Below are 13,597 nucleotides of genomic sequence, written 5' to 3' on the forward strand. Positions count from 1 at the left end.
TGGGTATGATCCCTCTTTGTTGCTCTTTCGGAGGTTTTTTCGTTTAGCCAAAAATGGTGACTGGTTCACCTTTGAGACATCAAAGGTTGATACTTGTCTTATTTCATCCATGGTTACAACACTTGGGTCCTGGAAGGATCGATTTTTCTGGGTTTCTGAATCTATCGTTCCTTTCAAAATGGTGTGGAGGCATCCAGATGCTGTTCTTAACGATCCGGAGCCTTCTGAATCAGAGTTGAATGATGCTTTTCTTTCAGCCATTCGGGGGTGCCCTTCGAGGGTTCGTCCCTTTCCCGAACATTTGTTAGTGCTTTTAGGGGTTAGTAATATTTGGGGAAAAGCCGATCGGGACCCGGTGTTAATGAGAAATGGCATTGGTATGCATTTTTTCCCTTATGCCTTTTCTTATTTTACTTTGCTTATGCCTTATTTTCTTTTGTTTTATTTTTACCAGTTATATCTGCTTTGGACTTTATCAAGAGTGACGATACGTCTGATGTTGTGTTTGAGGATGCCCCGTCTGTTCCGGGTGAGAATGTTGTGGTTAGGACTTCCGAGCAAAGGTTTGAGGGTACGGGTTATGCTAGTGTTGCCAACGTTAAGGGTTTTACCAAGTCTAGGGCTCCCAAGTCTTCAACTCGCCGATCTTCTCGTCGTTTGTTGAAAGCTGGTCCTCAATCCACTTCTACTGAGCCAGTGGATTTGACTGATGATATTGAGTTTTCGGAGGATCAAGTTGAAGCGGGTGTTGATCAGGACAAGGAGTTGGTTGTTCATGGTAAGAAGGTTCGAGGCAAGAAGGCTGTCCCTGTTCAGGAATCTTCAAGCAGGGACGTTGAAGGGTTGAACCCTGAAGGTACTTATGTGCCTGCTTGGCTAGTGAAGAATGATGACACCTTCAAGGATGCTGTTGTTTGTGAGGATGCTCTTAGTCATCTTGCTCCTCCTTCTGTGCGTGAAACCATTGCTAAGATGGACGATGACTTTATGTTGTCTCGCATGGTTTTAACCACCTGTAACCTTGCTGCTATGCTTCCTCAAGGGATTACTCGCTTTCGCCAAAGGATGCGGGAATATGAGGACTTCTCCAAGAAGAAGGATAAGATGAAATCCTCCCTAGCATCAATGAAGAAGGAAATAGCTGGGTTTGCAGAGAAGGAAGCAGCGTGGAAGAAGGAGGTTAATGATTTGAAAAAGATGCATGATATTGAGATGGGTGATCTGAGGAAGAGCTTTGAGGCTAACTTGCTGAAGCTAAAGGCTGACCGAGAGGCCTTGGCTGTCCAGCAGCAAGCTTTTCGTGCAGAAAAGGAAGGGTTGAAAGCTTCGGTTGGCCAAGTGACTGCGGACAATCAGTGGTTGATTGAGCATGGTTTCCAGCAGGTTGTCACTTATCTTTTACATTCCAAGGAGTTTAACTCTGCCCTTGGTGATGTTTACACTAAGCTTTTGAACCTGGGGAAACATCAAGGCCTTACTGCTGGCTACAAGCTTCATGAGTCCGGACAACCCTTGGAGAAGTCACCTATGTTTCGCCCCGAGGCTTCTGATATCTTCAAGGCTTCTGTTGAGCAGATGGAGAGGCTAACCTACCCTTACATTCATGAAGTATCATCTTGCTTTGGTAAGCCTTTATCTGTTTTACAGGAATTGAAGCCTGAGGGGTTGAATGAGAAAGTTTGTGCTGAGGTTTTGGGTTCCCTGTCAAGGAAGAGGTCTTATTCTGGGGATAGCGATGATACCCTCTCAAGTTTGCCTGATGCTTCAAAAGATGCTGGTTTAGAGACCTCTGCGGTTGGTGTTGATGAAGGTGCTAAGGCAAAGAAGGCTAAGAAAGCCAAGAAGTCTAAGGTTGAAGGTTCCAATCCTTCTGATAACTGATGTTTATTCGTAGCTTTCTTAGCAAACACTTAATGTCTGTAATGTTTTAAACAATATTAGGTTTTTAGGAACCCTTAAGGTTCCTGTGGTTGGTTAGGCCTGTATGGCCATTGAACACTAGTTTTATTTGCAAGTTACTAGGACTTGCTTTGACTTCCTTCTGAAGGTCTTTTATGGCCTTCCTAATTATGGTATGATGGTTGCTATGTTGTTTGTGTTATGTTTGTTTATTTATTTTGCTTGGTTTGTTTTGTGGGTTTTCAACCCTTCAAGCTTTTTTGTGTAGTTGTTAATGGGTTGAAGCCTTTAACCTTTCAAGCTTATTTTTTGTTGGCTTGAAACCTTGGTAGCTTCTGGTTTAGCTTGCATGTTTAACTGATAAGTTTGTTTATTTTTGTCAGTTATTTTTATTTTCTTGCCTTGTCTTTGTTTACTTTGTCTTTATGTTTTTTACACTTTAAAGGGTTCCGTGCTGTAGACACTTTACCTTAGTGTTTATTAACATCAAGACGTAGTGTCTATCCTTTTCCTTATTTCTTTGTAGTTTTAGTTGATTTCGTAAGTCTATTTGTTTATTGTGTTTCTAAGACTTAAGGAACGATTGGTGTAGGCTGTTCAAACCTGTCTATGAGACGTTATTGTTTTTTCTTAACAAATCTCATGGAGTTGTATTGATCTAGGAACTCACCCCTTATATAGGTCCATTCAACCCTTGAACCTATTGAGCGATATGGCCTGGGAGCTCATCCCCTTACATGGCCCTTGCCATGGAGTTTTTTGCTAGGTTCTCAACCTGATATTAGGATAGAAAGACAAGTTTGATAAAATGACTTCATTCATTCAAGCAATATCTGCTTTTACAAAAGGTTCTTGTTTTGATACAAACCAAACTTTCTAAACATAGAACTTTCTCAGGGTTTTTCCGTTTCAGTGCCTTGGGAGCCTTTTGCCTTCTAGATCTCCCAGCTTGTAGGACCCTCCCTTGTGTGCTTCGAGGATGGTGTATGGACCTTCCCATTTTGGGCCTAGTTTCCCTTGATTTTCTTTTTTGCTAGCTTCGTTGTTTCTGAGGACTAGATCCCCTGGCCTGAATCGTTCGTTCTTGACCTTCTTGTTGTAATAGGCTTCCATCTTTTGCTTGTATTTGGCTTCTTGTATTGCTGCTTGATCCCGGGCCTCCTCTAGGAGTTGTAAGTTCAACATGGTCTCTTGCTTGTTTACTTCGGGATCCATGTTGACAATTCGTTGGGTTACAACTCCTATTTCAGCGGGGATTACGGCCTCGGATCCAAATACCAAGCTGTAAGGTGTCTTCTTGTGACTTGCTTTTTCTGTTGTTCTAATTGCCCATAATACGCTAGGCAATTCTTCAAGCCAATTACTTTCATACCTCCCCAATCTTGTTTTGATGCCTTCCACTATGCTTCTGTTGGTCCTTTCAACCTGGCCGTTTGACTGCGGGTAAGCCACTGAGCTGAAGATTTGGTTGATCCTGTATTCCTTGCACCAAAGGCTGAAGGGTTTCTCGGCGAATTGTTTCCCGTTATCGGCGACAATTACCCCTGGCAGCCCATAGCGGCAGATGATATTTTCCCAAACAAAGTCTATGACTTGCTTTCCTGTGATCTTGGCAAGGGGTTTAACCTCTGGCCATTTGCTGAAGTAGTCAATTGCTACCAATAGGAATTTTACTCCCCCTTTGCTTGGAGGGAATGGCCCAACAATGTCCATTCCCCATTTATGGAATGGCCATGCCGAGGTTATGGGAACCAGGTCATGTTTGGGACTTTTTGGTATTGGGGAATGGATTTGACAGGCATCACATTTCTTCAATTGCTCAACGGTGTCACGATGCATTGATGGCCAAAAGTATCCAAGGTTCATGAGCTTTGCAACCACCGACCTAGCTCCAAAATGAGCTCCACATATTCCTTCATGCACTTCCTTAACCAAATACTTGCTTTGTTCAGGGCCCACACATCTTAGCAATGGTGCAAGGTAACCTTTTTTATAGAGAGTTTCTCCTTGCAACACATATTGTCTTGCTTTGATCTTTACCCTTTCGGCTTCTGTTTGATCATTAGGTAGTTCATTGTCTTGAAGGAATTTTTTGATGGGAGTCATCCAATTTGGATCTTCCTCGGTGACCACATCTTGCACTTCCAATTCATCAATCGACCGGGCCTTTAACACTTCAACCAACACCTTTTTCGTGAGGTGGGCAAACGTGAGAGATGCCAATTTGCTCAAGGCATCGGCCTTTTTGTTTTGGGATCTTGGAATCTGTTTGATGTTGCATGTCTGGAAGGTGTTCATTAACTCCTTGGATTTTTCTTTGTACCTTCTCATGTTGGGTTCCTTGGCGACATAGTTGTCATTAACTTGGCTTGATACTAGTAGTGAATCAGTGAACACTTCAAGCTTTTTGACTTTCATTTCTTTGGCCAGCCGTAGACCAGCGATCAACGCTTCATATTCAGCCTCATTATTGGTGGTCTGAAAATTAAAACGGAGAGCATACGTGAATTCTAGCCCCTCAGGGTTGATTAGGACTAAACCAGCTCCTGACCCTTCAACGCTTGAAGCCCCGTCAGTGAATAATTTCCAGGCTTCAGGGTTGGAGGGTTCGACGGTTGTGGTGTTTACTTCTTCAATTGTTTGGTTTGGGACCTCAACTAGGAAGTCAGCCAGGACTTGAGCTTTAATGGCTTTTCGTGGGACGTAGGTGATGTTATGTTCACCTAGTTCCACTGCCTATTTTGCCAACCTTCCTGAGCTCTCAGGTTTTTCAAGCACATTCTTGACAGGTTGGTCAGTGACCACTTGTATAGGATGTGCTTGGAAGTATCTTCTAAGCCTTCTGGCTGTTTGAACCAGGGCTAGAGCGAGTTTTTCGAGGGGAGGGTATTTGGTTTCAGCTAGTTTTAGAGTTTTGCTGAAAAAATAAACGGGTACCTGAGCCTTGTGTCTTTCAATAGTGAGAACTGCACTGATGGCTTCGTCGGCAACTGAAAGGTACACCGATATGAGCTCCCCAGTTTTTGGTGCTGCGATATCAGGTAGGGAAGCGAAGTGCTGCTTCATTTGATTGAAAGCTTCTTCAGCTTCATCGATCCACCTGAAATCTTTTTTATCTGAACAGTTCTTGAGCGTTTTGTAGAATGGTAGAGACCTTTCGGCCAGTTTTGAGGTAAAACGCTTCAAGGCTGCGAGCTTCCCGTTTAAGCTTTCAACCTCCTTCTTCGTTCTCGGTGGTTTAGCTTCAAGGACAGCTTTTACCTTGTTAGGGTTGGCTTTGATACTTTGCTTTCCAACGATGTGACCCAGAAATTTTCCTTCATCGAATCCAAACGAGCATTTTTCCGGGTTGAGCTTCATGTTGATCTTTCTAAGGTTTTTGAAAGTTTCTTGGATATCATCAAGCATTTGGTATTCCGTTTTGCTCTTAATCACCAAGTCATCAACATATGCCTCCATGTTTCTACCGATCTGGTCTTCAAAAGCTTTATCGACGAGACGCTGATAGGTGGCACCTGCATTTTTTAGGCCAAAAGGCATCTTTTGGTAACAAAAAATGCCCTTGTCTGTGTGGAAAGCTGTCTTTTCTTCATCCTCCTTCTTCATGAGGATTTGGTGATAACCTTTGTATGCATCAAGAAAACATTTAAACGGATATCCCGTGAGGGAATCAACCTTGAGATCAATTTCCGGGAGTGGGTAGCAATCTTTGGGACAAGCCTTGTTAAGATCTTTAAAATCTGTACACATTCTCCAAGAGTTGTCGGGTTTTCTGACCATAACAGGATTTGCAATCCATGATTGGTACTTGACCTCTCGGAGAATGCCAGCTGATACAAGCTTTTCAACCTCTTGGCAAGCTGCCAAGCTTCTCTCAGGTGCCAGGCTTCTTTTCTTTTGAACCACCGGCTTGACGTTTGGTGGTATTCTTAACTCGTGTTCAGCAATGTTTCGAGGGATCCCAGTCATATCTTCAGGAGACCAGGCGAACACATCACTGTGATGTTTCAGCAGCTTTTCAAGGTATGAAAGAGTCTCTTGGGAAAGGTTGGGGTTGACCCTTATTCGTTGCTCAGGGTATTTAGGGTTGATGACTAACCCTTGCTTGTCTTTCTCACTGTTTGAACTTTCACCTTCGATCAGGTAAGCTTCCTGAGAGGGTTGAAGGGTTGCAATCCCTCTTTCAGTAGGAAATTTGACTGTGCCATGGCCGATAGACACTGCCATGTAGAATGCACATTGTTCGGGCCTCTCTATGATTACGTCATAGCTGGAAGGGATGTTGATAACCACAAAGGTCAGTGGTCGGGTTCTTTCTTTTGATCCCTCCTTGAAACAAACATCAAGGGTTATCTGCCCCAAAGGCTTCAAGGTTAAGTCGGCGATACCTTTTATGGAGGTTCCTGAGGGTTGAAGCCTTGAACGTTCCTCATCGCTTAACTGGTTGAAAAATTTCTCAAACATGATTTCAGTGGCTGCTCCCGTGTCTATGTATGCTTTGCATGTTTGTAATGTGCCCACGGTGGCTTCAACCACAAGGGGACCAGGAAGTGGGTCCTTCCTTGTTGGGGGATAGCATACACACTGAAGCTCCCAATCTTCCAACCGACGCTTCTTGTAAGGAACCTTTTCATCAGAATACACCATGTTTACTTCCTTCCCTTTGCCTTCAGCCATTTTGTCTCGAACCCCTTTTACCAAATGAGCGAGCTCTCCTGACTTAACGGCCTCTTCAATTCTCTTTTTTAGTTGGAAGCAATCGTTGGTGTGATGTCCCTTTTCTTCATGGAACTCACAGAACTGCGTGGAGTTCTCGTTTTTTCGACTCTTGGGGAGAGGCCTGGGAGGTCTAAAGTTTTGCTTGACTTCTTCCGTTGCCAGGATTTCTTGAGGGGTTTTGGTGAGGGGAGTGAAACTCATGCCTTTATCTCTGCCTGAAGGGTTTCGTCCTTCAACCCTTCGAGGGTCTGAACCCTTTGGGCGTCTGTCGTAAGAGTTAAAGTTTCCTCTTTTTCTGGCTGGGCTACTGCTTCGCCAACCAGACCCCCTTTTCCTTTGTTCTTTGATATCCACAGCTTCCTCTCCCCGAATGTGAGCTTCGGCTCTTTCAAGGGCTTCTTCCAAGGTTTTGGGTAGAGATTTGTTGAAATCTCGTGTGAGATATTTGGAGGTTATGGCGTTCATAAAACCGGCCACTCTCATTTTCTCATCAGCCCCTACATAGGTTAGCCCTTCTTTCTTGTACCGTTCAATGAATGCCCGAAGGCTTTCATCATCGCGTTGTTTTATCTGGAAGATTACCGTTACGTCTTTAACGTATCGCCTTTGTTGGGAGAAGTTTGCCAGAAAACCTCTGCTAAGATCATCAAAGCTTCGAATGCTTTGAGCAGGTAGGTCGTTGAACCAGATTCTAGCGGATCCAACAAGAGTCTGCATGAACATTAGGCAACATTCAGCATTTGACCATTTTTCTATTCGAGCGGCACCAGTGAAGATCTGGAGATGATCTTCGGGATCTTCGGTCCCATCATACGTTCTGATGTGGGCTGGCATTTTGATCTTTGACTGAAAATCATAATCAGCTATCTGCCTTGAAAAGCATGAAAGGTTACTTGGCTTTTAAGGTTTAGCCAAGTCTTCTTCAGGTCTTGTACCTACATTGTTGCTATTGCCATGGTTCCCCTGGGTGGCAAGCACTTGATTGATGAAGTGTTGCCATGGGAAGTTGGCCATCAACTGTGACATCATGTTAGGTATAAGATTGAAACCCTGAAGGCTTCCTGGACCAACTGAGCAGTTTACCCCGAGAGGGGTGCTAGTAACAGCACTTCGTGCTAAAGGGAGCACGGACAGAGCTTGTTCCCACGTGGTAGTTAAAGAGGCAGGACAGCTGGTCACCGGGGACTGTAGGAGTTGATCAAGTGTTAACTCGTGTCCCAGAGGAGTGCCACTAGCAATTGGTTGGGAAGAGAGAATAGGATGAACAGTTGGATTTGTCATAGTGGATAGATAAGGATGAGGGTTTGAAGGGTTGCTGGGACCAGCCTCACCTCTTGTAACAAAGGGTGGTAGGGGTGGCCCAAGAGACAACGTTGGCTCAGGTTCGTCGTAATCTAGACGAATCCTTACCCCCCCCCCCCCTTTTCCCTTTCTCTATTCACATGTTGGTTAAGAAGTGACCTTAACTCGAGGAAGTTATTAGCGACCCCTTCGGGGGTAAGTTCAACACGTGCCGGGGTGTCCGACACACCAACGTTGGGAGACGGAGCCCCAGATCTGGATGGGGTTGGTGTGTTGAAAGTAAGGAACTCGGGTGTACACCCCGGAGTTGAAAACGGTGTTGTTATAGTTGTGTGAGCTAGGCCACTACCCGGGGTGGAGGTGTTAGGGATCTGGTTCACCTCTCCCGGGGATCCACTTTCTGACATGGTGGCTTTGAGTGAAAGGAGCTACACTACTAGGTCTTTTTTGAGAAGAAACAGCGGCGTAGCCCCACGGTGGGCGCCAACTTGTTGATGCAACAAACACAGGACCAAGGATGGTAGCTAATTTGGTTAGGAAAAAGGGCTGAAGGGTTCAGTTTTGCCTAACACAGGTCGCGGGGTCCCTCCACGTTTGCAAAACGTGGAAGGAGGTTCACTAGTATGTAATTGTTATTTACTTTGAAGTTCCTTCTTCGAGGCAAGCTCGAATCCAGAAAAGAAAGCAAATAGAATGAGTGTGTGTTGAATGTGATGAAGAGTAACTTGGAAGTGATCAAGTACTCTTTGAATGACCAGAGATTAAGGAATCTCTATGTTTCGGAATGTCCCAGAAGTGAAAATGAGCTGTCTTCTTATAGGGGAGGACATCTCCTGAAATGACAAGACTAGCGAAACCTGTTCGCAATGGAGGGTTTCCCCTTTTGGGGTTGAAGGCTTTGGACCCCTGGTTAATAGAGTGTACTTGTGCAGACCTGCTCTGAGTTTGTGGGCGTGAGTTGGTGAGGTGAGTCCTCAGATGTGACTGATTACTGTTCCTTGCTTTTTACAGCTTTTCATCCGATGAACCCTTCAACCTTTTAAGCTCTTGCATATTAGTCATTTTATTTGACCTTGGGCTACCCCCGTCGTCACTATCCATTTAACTATTTAAAACTAAAGTATACTTTATTATACTATTTGTACATACTTTTCAAAACCAAAGTTAATTTTTGTCTATACTATAAACCCTTTTCCAAAACGACACGTTTTCAGAAACAAAACTTTTACATTAGATTCATGGCTATTTTAAAAACATAAAACCTTTTCTCGTATTATCCAAAGCCATGAATCTAATACACAAAACCCTATGTTACTCACAGGCAATGTATAATACGATAAAAGCACTTATATATAGGAAGTACCAGCGGCGTATCCACCATGCTTTTATCATATGACACATAGCCCCGTTACATAAGTCACTTATCGATAACCAACCAAAATGTCTTGTTCCATGTCAAAATGTGTATGTGTAAACCGTGTACGATGTCATGTGTATCAGGTATAACCAATGAAATGCATAGCAAGTAGGAAATCATCTGCTTAACTATGTAATGATGTCTAATGTGAAAACAAATGTCATGTATGGTGAATAACTAGAAGTTACTCAACCCCATAGAAAATGTACAAAACATGTTTTTGAATAAACCTAAGTTTAAATCAAATGTTATGCTTTGCAGAAAAACAATGCTTTATGATTACAAACATTTATGCAGTAATGTTAATCGCATACATTCAAGCCTTGCGACTGTGGCGACAAACCCTTAAACGAATTAAAGGTTTATCTAAATTATGTTGTCGGATTCTGTCATCCCCAACTTCCAAACAAACCCAGGAAGTCGGAAACGGGAGTTGTCAATTCCTATGGTACCATTACATAAGTCCGAGCGACGTAGCTAATGTTAATGAATGTATTATTGTCCCGATTGAACATACCAAATGTCATAACCAATGTAGCATGTGAAAACCATGTACTAGGAATGCTAAGTAAACATGCCTAGTAGAAATGTTCATGTAAAAACAATGTGCTAGCATGCTCAGTAAACATACATAGCAGAAACGTCATGTAAAACAATGTGCTACATATGCTAAGTAAACATATGCATCAAATGTGTAACAAATCAATGTGCTAGCATGCTTTACATACATAGCAAAACACAATGGAAAGCATGTACTATATGTGTACTAGGTGAAAGTAGCATGTTTATAAAATCATGAAATGCACGAAAGTAACATGTATGTACATGTGTATCACCCCAAAATATTTGAAAACGGTAAAAGAGGGGAACTATGTACTCACTTGGGATTGCTAATTAGTCTTGAGAATAAGACCAATTTAAGCTCCAAGGGTCACGGAATCAACCGGCACCTAGTATAGGTAACTATGTTAATAATCGGCTCCTAAATCGGGAGAGGTTCTATAAATCAAATGAGTAATTGAACTCATATGGTATGATTTATTAGTCCCAACATTCTGATTGGAAGGCCTACCTAAGTGCTTTTGACCCGTTTCGACACATTATGGTAACATAAGCTACTATAAGGCGTCGTTAGCGTAAAACTATGATCGGATGGTTAACTATGTGCTATGTCAAGTCTTACATGCCCAATAATCCCTAAACATGTTACTAAATCAGGTTATATGTCAAAATTATGTTCACATAGTCAAAATACGGATTTATGCTTTAAAAGGGCATTTTGGTCATTTCCTATGGGCATACAAGCTAACAAGCATATGACTAACCAATCCTAGGTGATCATAAGGTTATTACCTCAGTGGTTATTCCCTATGAAACTATGATCATTAACTAAACTTGGTCGGATCCTAAAGATCGACCAAACGGGTCGGGTTCGAAAGTCTAAGCGGTTGTTTCATCTGGGTCCTAAAGATCACATCTGGGCAGAAACATTGTTTTCAGTGCACATTCAGATTAGTGCTTGTTTAGGGTCACTAACTATCTCATAATGTGTAGGATTATAACTATCGTGAATACAATTACTTAGCAAATCGCTGCTGTACTCCCGAACCTTATCACCCAGATAAATCAGGCAAACAATAACAATAACAATGTTCAGTGCACCTTTAAGACATTCAACTCAGCTAAGCCACTTACATTTACTGGGTCTGAAGGGGCCACTGGGCTCCTACAGTGGTTCGAGAGTCTCGAAAGCACATTTCATCATGTACAATGCCCAAACGAGCGAAAAGTTGAGTTTGCGTCGAGTGTATTCCAGAAAAGAGCACTCACATGGTGGAATGGCATAATGAGGGATCGAGGTGCCGATGTAGCAATGGCACAAACCTGGGAAGAGCTTCGGGCTCTAATGATGAAGGAATTCTGTCCTCGTCATGAGCTTAGGGCTTTGGAACGGGAATTCGACGATCTCAAACAAGACAGCGGTGAGCATCGAGCCTACACTGATCGTTACGAGGAATTGAGTCTGCTATGTCCTACCATGGTTACGCCCTTGGATAAGGCGATTGAAAGATACATCGATGGTCTTCCTGACCCAGTTCAGGATATTGTTACTGGTAGCAACCCTACTACCGTCAGACAAGCCATTGAACTATCTGCTACCCTGACTGAGTCTCAAATCAGGAAGGGTAAGCTTTTCCGAAAAGGCGATCTGAAACCATCTGACAAGTCAGCACAAGATAAACCAAAGGATAAACAGACCGAGTCCTCTAAGAAGTCGAAGAAGCGTAAGGCTTCACAAAACTTCGCAGTAGTCGCTCAGAATGATCAGGTTGCACCAAATCAACCAGCACAGCCTCGTGCTAGGAAGAACTATATTGGTACTGCACCCTTGTGCAACAAATGCAACCGTCATCATGTGAATCAAACACCGTGTCTCAAGTGTACCCACTGTGGGCGATTGGGACATTTGGTCGAAACCTGCCGTCATGTTATCCAAAACCAAAATGCTGCAAATCCTGCTGTTGTTCGAGCACAGTTTCCACCTGGATCGTGCTATAACTGTGGTGATCTTACTCACTATCGGAACAATTGCCCGAGACTTGTTAATGCAAATCCAGCACGCGGACGAGCATTTAACATAAACGAGGCAAACGCAAATGACAATGCAGTAGTGAACAATTAGACTTTTGTTTCCTTTGACGTTTGAGACAATTCAGTTATTATAAATAAAATGGTTCTTCCAATTTTATTTCCAAAACTGATACGATTGTGTGTGTGTTGACATACCCCTACAATACCGACACCAAAGAACCATGTTCTTTCCAGAACAAACTACTCGTGTGGTTCCTTCATTCTATGATCATTTGTGATCTCCCCAAAAAAAAAAAAAAATCCTTAGTACTAGTTTCTATTAAGAAACAAAGTACAGGTGCAATTCTTAATCAGATACTTGAAGTACCATTTCAAATCTTTGATTTGATAAAGGTACTGTCGTAAGTCCTTAATTGGATTCTTTATTTATCCTAATACGAATATTATAACACGACAGAAACAAATTCCAAATCCTTATAAGATCTTCCTATCTTCATAGTTAGATTCTTGAGGATATTTTAAGTACTAATTGAAGTCCATGATTGGATTTCTAGTGTACTTCAAATTCACAAACGAGCTAATAATTAAATTAACGAATACATAATTTTGGTGATTTTGTGTTTATGTGTAACTCCAAAGCTCGTTATCTAAGTCCTGGTGGAATCTTCCGTATTTTCATATGTTAGATTCTCAGAAGGATACTCAAAAGTACTGTCTTAAATCCTTATGGGGCTTCTATGCAAATAGTAAGAACCTTGGTTCCAAAGTGCTGATTCAAAACGATTATTTGGTTCCGAGTTATAAAGATCCCTTAGATGGTCTATTTAAAGAGATCATACGACGATCTAGATAAGGAGATCATGTGTTGATCTAGTTAAAAAGATCGTTCGTTGATTTAATTAAAAAGATCTTTTGGTGATCTAGTCAAGTCATTTCATGTTTGTTCGATTGATTTTACCCCACACATTATGAAATGAACTGTGCGGACTGTGCAAGGAATTACGTAATTATGGATGCATACGTAATTATAGAATTCAGTGCACAGAAACCACAGCAAGTTTGTCATGTGTTAGACCTGTAGTGATGAGAATAACGAGATGGGAGCAATGGTAAAGGCATGGTGGATACGCCACTGGTACTTCCTAATATATAAGTGTTCCTATATTACATTGCGAAAGTAGCGTTATTTAAATTGCTAGAAGTCCTGGACCTTTGACCAATGTCATTCTATTTTGGAATCACCGACTCTGATTTCGAGCACACACAAGCTTCCTATAATAGTCTTCATAGGAAACATCCTCCTATCCGTCGTTCGAAACCCCATGTTTTGTTACTGCAATTCTGGCAGTAACAGATTCGCTAAGAATCCAAACGTGACCCAGAGTTCTACTTGGGAAACGAAGGATTCATTTGAAAGCGAAACGATCACAGTTGTTCTTTCACAAGTTTCCTCTAGAATTAAAATTTCGGGACGAAATTTCCTAAAGTAGGGGAGACTGTGACACCTGTGTCACCACGAACACCAAACAAATGCCAAACCTATGAAACATTGTGTTTCATACCTGGGATTTGTATAAATATGTGTATCCTTTGCACATATCAATTCTTGTACAATTCCGAGCTTTAAATCGCTTTCTGGAAAGTTATATGCGCACTGGTGCGTAGACG

The sequence above is a fragment of the Helianthus annuus genome, chromosome 16 (assembly GCF_002127325.2).
Source record: "Helianthus annuus cultivar XRQ/B chromosome 16, HanXRQr2.0-SUNRISE, whole genome shotgun sequence".
In the NCBI taxonomy this organism is placed as follows: Eukaryota; Viridiplantae; Streptophyta; class Magnoliopsida; order Asterales; family Asteraceae; genus Helianthus; species Helianthus annuus.